General features: G+C 42.6%; 1 protein-coding gene across 2 annotated transcripts in view; it reads left to right on the forward strand.

Annotated features, from left to right (window-relative positions):
• Positions 1 to 12,710, forward strand: part of LOC142024381 (leucine-rich repeat and fibronectin type III domain-containing protein 1-like protein) — a 372,892-nt gene that overhangs the window by 314,463 nt on the left and 45,719 nt on the right. The gene's annotated exons all lie outside the window — the stretch shown is intronic.

Here is a 12,710-nt window from a genome sequence, read left to right on the forward strand (position 1 = left end):
CCATGTGCCCGAAACAGAATCCCATGGTTGAAGAGACCAAAGCCCTCTCTTCGACACCACCTGCACAACCACACATTTACCTCCATGATTCAATGATTCCTACGTGGACCCCTTCGTTCAACAAGGAAGATTGATGAGAACACCAGGCGGTCTCCAAATTCCTTGATCTTTCTTCCCAGAGTTACATAATCCGCAGCGATCTGCTCAAGGTTGTTCTTTGCTTTGTCATTGGTTCCTACATGATGAAGTAGGAAGGGTTAATAATCTACAGGTTTGATGATTTTTGGAAGTCTCTCTTTTACTGCCTGGATTCTAGCTCCTGGTAAGCAGCAAACTTCCTGAGATTCCAGGTCTAAAAGGCAGATGGATGACTCCGTCCCTCTTAGGAGGGAGTCCCCAACCACCACAACCCACATTTTTCTCTTGGGGTAGTGGGCATAGAACCCCCACCCCTAGGTCTTTGCATCCCATGCTGTCCAGTCAGTGGGATCTTTGTATGATACTGAAGTTTCATGTGGAGGCATTTGGTTTTTCAACTTCCTCTAACCTCTACTGATGCTCCAACCAGATGGAACAGACAGTACTGATGTGGCTGAAGTATTGCTGTTAAAAATGAGACAGGATACACAGTACAGAGCCTGTTTTTCCAGGCTTCAGCAGAGCCAGTCAGTTGTTTAGATCCCTCTGTTTGAAAGAGCTTTTGTCAGCAGACAGATGGGAAAAACATGATTTTCAGAATATTTTGCTATATTACTTGGAATCTGAAAACAACTAACTTTGAGAAACAACTGCATTTGAGCACCATTGTTCTTATAAAGAAGTCCGATATCAGGTTCTGATGCCCTTGTTACACTGAGTCTTGTGCTAGTCCTAAGCTCTTGCTTTTGGTGTGCAGCATCTCCAAGGTCCTCATTTTCTGCCTGCACAGTCTCTAAATCAAGCATAATTTCTGCATCTATCATTATTGTTGTCATTTCCATCTCTTCGTTTTGAGGCAGTGGCATTGAAATGGCATTCATGGGTACAAAGATTTCATCATCAGAACTGGAAGTGTTATTGTCAGTATGGTCACCATCAAATGGCTGAAGCCATTTCTTTTCTATGAGAAATTATGATACTGGCTTTAAACTCTTAACTGCTGCTTCATCTTGTTGCTTTTGCTGTGTCATACTTGCACCACTTTCAAATCTTCACTTCATTTTTATAAAGTGGTTCTTTTGAAACACAATAACACACAATAAATTAATTTGCTAAAGGCTGTTGTTTATATAAAATGTTAATTGTGTATACTTTGCAATTATTATGATTATTATTATTATGATTATTGTTATTATTAACAATGGTTTGGGGTGTTGTTTGCAATAGCTCTTATAATCTTATTTCAAAGTCTTGAATTTTTGTCAGCTAACATGTTCCCATTATTAAATTTCTCTAATAACTGGAATGTTATTTCGAACATGAACACCAGGTGATTACCAAATTAGATATAAGGTTCATTTAACTACTAGAATTTTAAAAATTTATTATCACAAGAAAGCCTTTAAAAGTGAATTTAAAACTGGACAAAGAGGTAGCTTACAACTGCATCTGACATGATTATTATATACGAAGAACTGTAAGAAAAAACAGGAATACAAAAATCTCCTATGCAGAGATAAACATCTCATTTAAAGGTTAAATTCACCCCGAGATCAAGCAGAATCATTTTACAATAACAAAATTAATTATAACTTTCAAAACACCTAAAGCCACAAGAAGACCTGCTGCAGTAGCCCCAAGGACCACTGCAAAAGGCTATTCAAGCACCCTTGAAAAGGCTTCTTTTCCCTGCCACTTAAATGGTATTTAAAGTGAAGACAGTTATGTGGTAAATTCGAGCTAACTGCCTTGAGTTTGAATTTATGTCGTAGTGTAGACACAGCCTGAGACCAGCAGGCAAAGGAGTATATGCTGCAAAATTGTGCCCCAATCCCTAGTTCTGGGCAATATTTGAAGATGGTCAACAAGGTAGGTGAGCTTTCTGGCTCTTGGTCAGTTGCAAATGGGTGGGGCTCATGTTGTCAAGACCTGTGGCTGTATCTATACCAGCAAGTTTTTTTCAGAAGAGCCATACCTTTTCTAAACCTCCCCTCCACCCCACAGAGCATCTACACACACAAAATGCACTCTTTTGATCTGAAATCAAAAGAATACGTCCCTTCTTCTGGCAGCTCTCTTCCTCTCCCAGATGAGGGGCTACGTCTACACGTGAACGCTACATCAAAATAGCTTATTTCGATGTAGCGACATCGAAATAGGCTATTTCGATGAATAACATCTACACGTCCTCCAGGGCTGGCAACGTCGACGTTCAACTTCGACGTTGGGCAGCACCACATCGAAATAGGCTCTGCGAGGGAACGTCTACACGCCAAAGTAGCACACATCGAAATAAGGGTGCCAGGAACAGCTGCAGACAGGGTCACAGGGCAGACTCAACAGCAAGCCACTCCCTTAAAGGGCCCCTCCCAGACACAGTTGCACTAAACAACACAAGATCCACAGAGCCGACAACTGGTTGCAGACCCTGTGCATGCAGCATGGATCCCCAGCTGCAGCAGCAGCAGCCAGAAGCCCTGGGCTAAGGGCTGCTGCACACGATGACCATAGAGCTCTGCAGGGGCTGGAGAGAGAGCATCGCTCAACCCCTCAGTTGATGGCCACCATGGTGGACCCCGCTATTTCGATGGTGCGGGACGCAGATCGTCTACACGTGCCCTACTTCGACGTTCAACTTCGAAGTAGGGCGCTATTCCCATCCCCTCATGGGGTTAGCGCCTTCGACGTCTCGCCACCTAATGTCGATTTCAACTTTGAAATAGCGCCCAACACGTGTAGCTGTGACGGGCGCTATTTCGAAGTTGGTGCCGCTACTTCGAAGTAGCGTGCACGTGCAGACATGGCCAGGAAGAGCACCTTTTCCCGAAAAAGTTTTGAAAAAAAGTGTGTGTGGATGGTTTGCGAGCCCTTCTTTCAAAAGACCAGTCCTCATGGCACCAGATTTTTCAGTCCCTGGCCTGTTCTTTCAAAAGAGCAGAGGCTATGTGGATAATCTCTATTGAAAGAGCAGATCAATCTTTCAATCCACTTTTTTGTGTGTGGCCATGATCTTTCGAAAGAAGGGTTTCTTGGGAAGATCTCTTCTGGAAGAACTTCTTTCAAAGGATCACAGTAGTATAGATGTAGCCTGTGGTGCATCATTCTGCCTGCAAAGCTGCACCATGATGGAGGTGGCTTTTCTGTTGCACTGTGGTGAGTTAGTGCCAACACCGCAGCTCCGAACCAAAGGGACGAAAGCTAGGTTCATAATGGATGACATTATGGTGGATGTCCAGTGGGCATTGTCATCATGGAGATTTTCAGGGACTGCTGATCAAGGAAATCAACATATCAGAGGTTATTAAGGGATTTAAACTATTGCATTTCCCATATTGTGCAGGAAACATTGCTGGGAGCCCTACATTCTACCGCTTGGGCAGCAGGTATAGTAGGTCAGGCCTTCCCGAGCTGCCAGTTGCCTACCCTCTTTCTCCCCCATTCTCTGGACAGGAACAGGAAGAGGGCAGAATGAGGCTGTAGCTACCCACTCTTTCCCCCTCCCCCCGCAGTGCTCCAACAGGGGAGGGCTGTGGCTGCACGCAGCCCATTCTCCTCATGTGTTCCAGCCAGGGCCAAGGAAGGCTGGGGTCAAGTGCACAACCCATTTGCCCTACCCCGTGCTCTCAGACTGCAGGGCGGGAAGCTGGGGCTGTGCACTGCCTGCTGTGGGACAGGTGGCCTGCTCCTGCAGTGGGAGTGCTTGGGGTCCTGGGAAGCAGGGGCGGGATTTTGGCTTGCCTCCCCCAGAGCTAGGTTAATCCACTACCCAAGTTCCACTTTATAATTTGTCTACATTACATCTTAGAGACTGAGACTGTGGATTCGTTCTGCACAAATACATAGTAAGAGGAACATCTTACTGTCCTGAAAATCTTATCATTTGAATAAAACAACAGAAATGAGGCAAACTGACTTGCCCAAGTCTGTGCCTAAGAAGGATATGCACAGACATCATTTGATGTCTACATGTGGGAGGGAAGATCCAATCAAGCCAACAGGTGCACCTGCGGGAACAAGCTGCATGGCTGCCTAAGGCTGTCAGGTTTGGAGGAGGGGATAGGTGGAATTCCATCAATTCCTCCCCAAACTACAGCCATGAGGGTATGGCAGCCAGGTCACCAGAGGTCCTGTCCAGTGGCTGGGTCATACTGACACCATGGAAAAATGTCTATGAATAAATCAGAACAGGTTACTTCTCCATGGTTCATGGGTCATCAGGTCCTGGATACATAGGAAGGCCTTGCAGGCATTGACGTTTCATCCATTTGGATTGTAATATTTAGATAAAGTTTTAATGCAGAAGGGCCAAAACTGTTTTTGAAACTAATTTAAGACAACAGCTGATTCAGGGTTGGATCCAGTTTTTTCTTTACTATAGCCTTTCTTCAAATGTTGCTTGCTTTACAAGAGTACTTGCACTTCTATCACTGGTAACACTAAAATTGCTAATTTTAGCGCTAGAGTTTCACATTAACAACACTTAATTAGATTTTTAACAGAATAATGGCTTAAGTGAGGTGGTTACACACTTGTTTCTTGTGGTCCAGATGGTGGTTAATCCATTAAAATGCATTAATATTTTCTAATGGCAAAACATGGGAATTATAACAGTGCTTTGCAGCCAGGTTGTAGATAATTGCACATCAGTTAATCATTTATGCCAAATAGGAGTGAAAAGATGAAGCCATTAGGGAGAAGCAGGGTGAAGAGCATAAGATGGAGTTTTAATAAAAATAGGGTTGTCAGAAAAGTGAATATGTGAAAGATGAAGCTAGTGATGCACTATGTTAAATATTTTAAAAGCTGATGATGGAAAAAGTCATTAGAAAAAAAAGACATTACTAATTAAAAAGTTGTTAGAAAAACTGAATACAAGTTGTCTCTGAGCATAGTAATGTAAATATTTGAATCATGTAATTTATGTTATTAAGCACATTTTACTTTGTCTTGGCTGTACTAAATTTCTTGTTAGCAAAGTACAACCTGAAAAACATTGCTCTGAATCATATATTTGAATTCTGCACCTCAGGACAGACTTATAAAAAATATTATTTTTGTAATTCATTGTCAAGGTGAGAAAAAGCCAGCAAGGAAATTTTAATTGTACACTTAGGATTAACCACTCATAAAATATCCCATGGGTATGTGATTCCTTAGAGATTATACTGGTTTAAATACTCATCCACAATTAAAGATTTACTCTATCAAATAAATAATTACCTAAGTGCAAAAAAATTGTTAAACCTGTTATTCCAGTTCTCTGTGACCTTGTTCTTGTCAGACCTGAAATAATGCTAATGTTGTATAAAGTTTTGCGATAAGCTAAATTTAAGACCATTTACAATTCCATTTTATGTCTATGCAACACTGAAGTTGATATCACTGAACAATACATTTCAGAGTTAACAGCTTTACCATGACATTGTGTTTCCTCTGGTTAATAACTAGATTGTACAAGGTCAGACTCCCTATACAAGCCTGTCTAACTGTGTAAGTGTTATTTACAAAGTGCTCGTCACCATGATAGCTAGACCCAATGCTTGGGTATCCTTGGGGCAGATATATCCCTCACAGTTGAGTGTGGTAGGACTATTATTACACCTGATAGATAAATAAATATATGTATTGTATACAAAAAGTGGAAGAAAGGGGACGCATAGTGATGAATACAAATCAGAAGCTAGGAATTGTAGATATTTGATAAGGAAAGGAAAGGGACACAGCAAAATCTAAAGCCAACTGAGTTAATAAGTAAAAGAAGGATTTTTTAAGTATGTTGGAAGAAACAGAATCTTAGCAATGGTTCTGGTCCTGTTGGCCCTTTACTAAATGGAAATGGTAGAATTATGAACAATAAGGCGGAAAACAGAAGTGATTAGTACATACAAGTTCTATATTTGGGGAAAAACTAAATGACTTAGTCATATCATATGAAAAAAGCAGTCCAGTAGCACTTTAAAGACTAACAAAATAATTTATTAGGTGATGAGCTTTCGTGGAACAGACCCACTTCTTCAGATCATAGCCAGAACCAAAAATAGTAATCAAGGTTGACAAATCAGAAAAAATATTATCAAGGTGAGCAAATCAGACAGCAGGGGGGCAGAAGGAAGTGGGGGGGGGTCAAGAATTAGATAAAGATAATTATATAAAAGAGTCCCTATAATGAGCTAGACAATTGCCATCCTGGTTCAAACCACATGTTAATGTGTTGAATTTGAATATAAAAGAGAGTTCAGCAGCTTCTCTTTCCAAATGACTGTGAAAGCTCCTTTTCAGTAAAACACAGACGTGCAGATCATTAACAGAATGGCCCACTCCATTAAAGTTCTGGCTGACAGGTTTGTGAATCAGGAATGTGTTTATGTCTGTTTTATGCCCATTAATTCTTGGTCTAAGAGAGTTTGAAGTCTGTCCAATATACAAAGCATCTGGGCATTGTTGGTACGTGATGGCATATATGGTGTTAGTTGAGGAACATGAGCATGTGCCCGTGATTCTGTGAATAGCCTGGTTAGGTCCAGTGATGGTATCTCCAGAATAGATATGTGGACAAAGTTGGCAATGGGCCTTGTTGCAAGGAAAAGTTCCAAGATTGGTATTCCTGTGGTAGAGTCTGTGGTTGTTGGTGAGTATCCTCATAAGGTTGGAAGGTTGTCTGTAGGAGAGAACAGGCCTGTCACCTAGAGCCTTCTGGAGTGTAGCATCATGATCTAGAAGAGGTTGTAGATTTTTAATGATGTGTTGCACAGATTTGAGCTGGGGGATCTAGATAATGACAATTCATGTTCTGTTATTGACCTTATTGGCCCTGTCTTGAAGTAGTTGGCTTCTGGGTATTCATCTGGCCCTGTCAATCTTTTTTTTTACTTCTCCTAGTGGGTAATTAGGTTTTATGAATGCTTGGTAGTTTTCTGTCTCTTGTCAGTAGGATCAGAGCAGATGTGATTGTATCTAAGGGCTTGACTATAAACGATGGATCGTGTGGTGTGTGCTGGATGGAAGCTGGAGGCATGTAGGTTAAGTGTAGCAGTCAGTGGGTTTCTGGTGGAGAGTTATATTGATCTGTCCATCAGTGATTTGTACTTTGGTGTCCAGGAAATGTATCTCTTGGTCAAGGCTGATTAATGGTGTGTGCAGGTTGTTAAAATCTCTGTAAATTCTTCCAGAGTCTCTTTACTGTGGGTCCGAATGATTAAGGTGTCAACAATGTAGTGTCAGTAAAGGAGGGGTAAAGGGACAAGAGCTGAGGAATCGTTCTAAGCCAGCCATCAAATGTTTGCATACTGTGGGGCAATGCGGGTGTCCATAGCTAATCTAGAGGTATAACTTGTCCCTCAACTGGAAATAATTGTGGGTGAGAACAAAGTTACACAGGTCATTCACCAGATTGGCTGTGGTAACATCAGGGATTGTGTTCCTGATTCCTTGTAGTCCATCTTCCTATGCAATATTGGTGTAGAGAGTCTCTCCATCCATATTAGCTAGGATGGTGTTGTCAGGAAGGTTTCCGATGTTTTGTAATTTCCTCTGGAAGGCAGTGGTATCTCAGAGATAGCTAGGAGTGCAAGTGGTGTACGGTTTGAGGTAGGAGTCTACATAGCTGGATAATCCAGTAGGAAGGGTGCCAATATGTGAAACGATAGGGCATCCGGGGTTTCCAGGTTTATGGATTTTAGGAAGCAAATAGAATAATCCAGGTCGGGGGTCAGATGGTGTGTCTGAGTGAATTTGGACCCATGTAGAGGTAGGGAATTCCTTAAGTAGATGGTCTCACTAATGATCCCACTAATTCTAAAGTGGGATCAGAGGAAAGAGGTCTGTAATATGTGGTGTTGGAGAGTTGTCCAGCAGCATCCTGCTCATAGTCTGACTTATTCATGGTTACAACAGCACCCCCTTTGTAAGCCAGCTTGATTATAATGTCTCGGTTATTTTTGAGACTCTGGATGGCATAGCGTTCACCCAGTTGAGGTTGGGTCATTTGGTGTTGTTGGCATATAATGTCAGTCTGCGTGGTTGCAGAAGCATTGAATATAGACATCTAGACTGTCACTGTGACTGTCCAGGGGAGTTCCCATAGAGTTTTTCTTCTTTTGGTGTTAGTAGAAGCTATTGAGTGAGTCACACTGAAGTTCATAGGTAAGTTGGAAGTGGTCCCTTAGACGGAGGTGGTGAAAGAAGGCTGCAAGGTCACCACAAAATTGCATTAAGTCTGTGGAGGAGGTGAAGCAGAAAGTCCCCAGGATAAGAGAGAGACTTCTTCCAGGCTGAGTGAACTGTGTTTGTTGCAGTTGGACTGTCCCGAGGTATGAAGTAATTTAGATAGTTTGTTTTCTTTTCTTTTTGGTAGGGAATGGAAGTGTGCATGATAGATTTCTCGTCTACTGTAGGTAAAGTCCTGCTCCGTAGGGTCTTGCGTGGATGCTTGATTATTGGTGTGTTTCAAGTTCAGAGAGGTCATTCTTAATCCAGTCCTGCTTGCTATACAGGATACTGATCAAGGGGTTCCCCAGTTTCTTGGAGAATGTGTGGCAAATTTTCTCACTATAATCAGTGTATTACGTTGATTGTAAACGTTCCTGGAAGTTTAGAATGTTACAAGGATATGCGCATAAGTATATATGGAAATATAGTGTAGTTTTATATATCTCACCTCATACAGCGTGGGGAAAAAAGTCTGACTCCTCACCCCACTGACAGAGATGTGTCATTCTTCTGGGATCGGAAGTTGAAGTTGACCATTCTTATTTCACTGGAGAGATGGAATTTAGTGCCATGTTTCTGCATTCCTAGAGGTCAGTTTGGGATCTCAATGCTATTCATACAGATATGGGTGTATAGCCTCACGTGGTGGAAATTATCAACGCTTTGGAAACTGTCTCAGGTGCAGCTGCTAACTTATCTGAAAGTGCCTCAGCATGAGCTCCGATCTCATTATTTAAGTCAACTCAGCAGGTCGTGCTCCTGCCTCTGGCCCAGGGCTGAACCAATGACTCTCCAGTGTTCGGGAATGTAGTGAAACCAATCGTGCCATCTTTCCTCACTTTCTGGCATGCAACTGACATAATTAGGGCCCTAATAAATTCACAGTCCATTTTGATCAATTTATGGTGATAGGATTTTAAAAATAATCCAATTCATGATTTAATTCTGAAATTTCAGTGATGTAATTGTGGGAGTTCTGACCCAAAAAGAAGTTGAGGGGTGGGTGGTTGCAAGATTATTGTAGGGGGGATTTCAGTAATACTCATCTTACAGCTGCACTGCTGCTCTTGGCAGTGGTACCTTCGGAGAAGACCAGCCGTAGAGCAGCAGCTAGTGGGCAGAAACCTAGGTCTGAAGGCAGAGCCACCACCAGCAGTAGTGCAGAGATCAGGGTGGCATAGTATGGTATTGCCACCTTTATTTCTGTGCTGCTGCTTCTGCTGGTGGGGTACTGCTTTCAGAGGTGCACACATGGCCAACAGCTGCCATTCTCTGGCTCCCCACTTCTGAAGGCAAAGCAGAAGTAAGGGTGGCACTACCATGATGCTCCGAAAATAACTTTGTGACTCGCCTGCAGCTCTCTTTTGGGTCAGGACCCTCGATTTGAGAAACACTGGTCTTCTCTGACATCTATATTGTTCAGGGTAAAACCACACAAGATCAAATTTCCTGGTGGAAGACTAGATTTCACAGTCCATGATGCATTTTTCATGGCTGTAAATTTGGTCCGGACCCAGACATAACTTACTATATTCATCAAAGATCCCATGTCTTTTAAATAAAAAGGACATGGGGCACTTAATACAGGGAATTAGTCAAATTTCAGGTCAGGTAATGCCATTCAGCTTCCCTTGGGTGCACCTACTATACTAGCCAGCTACTTCGAGTAGCCGGCACAATGTCAAAATAGCACGCGTCGCATCTACACGTGCCGTGTGCTATTTCAACATTGAAATCGACATTAGGCGGTGAGACGTCAAAATCGCTATTCCCATCCAAAGACACTCAACGTCGAAGTAGGGCATATGTAGATGATCCGTGTCCTACTACTTCGAAACAGCAGGGTCCTCCATGGCGGCCATCAGCTGAGGGGTTGAGAGATGCTCTGTCCAGCCCCTGTGGGGCTCTATGGTCACCACGTGCAGCAACCCTTAGCCCAGGGCTTCTGGCTGCTGTTACTGCAGCTGGGGGTCCATGGTGCATTCACCAGGTCTGCAACTGGTTGTCGGCTCTGTGGATCTCGTGCTGTGCAGGGCAAGTGTGTCTGGGAGGGGCCCTTTAAGGGAGCGGTTTGGGGCTTTGGTGGCCCCTTATTTCGACGGGGAGCACTTGTGTGTGTGGATGCTCCACATTTTCTTCCGGGGCGGCTCCTTTCGATGTTCCCCGTCGCTACTTCGACGTTGAACATCGATGGCACCAGCCCTGGAGGACATGTAGACGATACATGTCGATAGCCTATTTCGATGTCCTTACTTTGAAATAGGCTACTTCGACGTAGTGTGCTAGTGTAGACGTAGCCCTTAAGTTCCTTTGGCTTGTTCCATAGCCTAAAATATTGTGTAGCATTGTTGTATGTAGTTTAACAGTCATGCCACTTCATCCTAAAGGTGGATCAACATCAGTAGTGCGAGAAGCAATCCATTTATCTGTAGTTTATAAAGCACTTAGCTTTCCCTGGGATGACAGGTGCTAAAATTGCTATAGACGAGCTAAATTTTGTTCCTGTTTCTTTACACTGGGAGTGTACAACAATCTCTCTTCATAACTGTAATTAGAGGCCCAGAAGGAGGAATTTAATGGAGATGGATTTTTAAGAGCTACTATACTTAGGTACAGGTTAACTAGGTGGCAGCTGAAGGGGTGGTAGAAAATGAAGAGATCAGAGCTGGCTACAAGAGTATAACCACCCGGAAAGGGAAAAGTGACAGTACTGGGGAGAGAATGATAGAGAAAACTGGGGGCTGGGTGTCAAGAAAAACTTCCTGAAATTGTTTATTTAAAGATGTGGAATATTGTCCCAAAGGAAGTAGTGAGAACACTCTTTGCTTGTGAAATTTACAGTAAAAGCTTTAATATCTGGCAACCGGAATAATTATTTGGGAATACCAGATAATAAAATGTGCCAGATATTCCAGCTGGGCAGTGGACGTCCAGCCCTGGCCCCACTCTGATGCCCCTGGCTGGGCAGCTGACCAATTCTGCCAGTCCCAGTCAGGTAACTGACCTTGCAGCAGCCAACCCCAGCTGGGGAACCAGCTCCATGGCAGCCGGCCTCGTGGCAACTGGCCCTGGCCAGTCAGCCAGGCCCAGCTGGTCATCTGACCTCACGATGTGCTGGTTAACCAAATGTGCTAGTTATCCAGGTGCCGGATAACCAAGTTTTTACTGTAAAACAAAACTGGGCAAAATTCTGGAGAGTGTACATTCTCAGCAAATGCACAGTGTACTGCAGTTTAGTTTGCAATTTTTCCAATTTTTAACACATAGTTAATTCCAAAGATTTTTTATTGAATAATGTAACTACTATATGTTCTCTTTAGTGATGTTTATGTCTGTTATCCTGAACTAATTGGAACATAATGGATACTTACAGTGATGTGGTGGATCTCAAATGCCATGTATAGCAGTTTTTTTTTAAAAGGAATTTATTTGTGCTTCTCACAGTTATAATTTTCCTGAAATCACCATAATTTGTAGAACAGGTTTTTTATATATATTTATGTAACTAAATATAGTTACATTACTATATTTTTCTTTCTGGAAAGCTTGCTGGAATTCTGTCCTTTTCAGATACACAGTTAAAAACTATTTTTATTGGACTATTATAAGTTTTCACAATTTCCTATTTGACTATTTCATTCAAATAAAATGTTTTTGTAACATTGATTTGGTATTTTAAATACATTATCAAATAAAATATTCAGGGTTTTTAATTTATGGTAATTCATGAATGTTGTCCTTGTATGAGTGTAGTGAGCCACTATTTGGCTACGTGGGAAGTGGATGGGTTGCAGCCTTCCAACTGCTAAGATCCCTACCCGAGACTAGTGGGAGTGACTACTGGGGCCGGGGAACAACAGATGAAAAAATGGGGGTGGTGATGCAGGTCACAGGTGTAAATGAGGGAACCAGATGGGGGACACTGAGCAGAGAACCCCAGCCAGCAGTTTAGCAGGCAGGAGTGGCCACTCACTGACTAAGAGGAGGAAGAACCCTGCCCCAAGCCCTAGCTCCACCCCCTTACTTGGAGCACAGTCCCAAGCCACAGGACCAAGACCTGTTGGCTGACAGGCAGTCATGGGAAAAGAGGGAATGACTTCTTTTCAGTCACTAACTGGGCAAAGGGAAGGACTAAATAGCCTCTTTTCACTATGGCAAGAAGTAAACGTTGGAGCCTGTGCTGTTCAACATATTTATAAATGATCTGGAAAGGGGTAAACAGTGATGTGGCAAAGTTTACAGACAATACAAAATTATGCAAGATATGAGGACTGCAAAAGATACAAATGGATCTAGCTCACCAGGTGGGTGAATGGGCAACAAACTGGCAGATGAAATTTAGTGTTGATAAGTACAATGTAATG

This window comes from Carettochelys insculpta, chromosome 22, assembly GCF_033958435.1.
Source record: "Carettochelys insculpta isolate YL-2023 chromosome 22, ASM3395843v1, whole genome shotgun sequence".
NCBI lineage: Eukaryota > Metazoa > Chordata > Testudines > Carettochelyidae > Carettochelys > Carettochelys insculpta.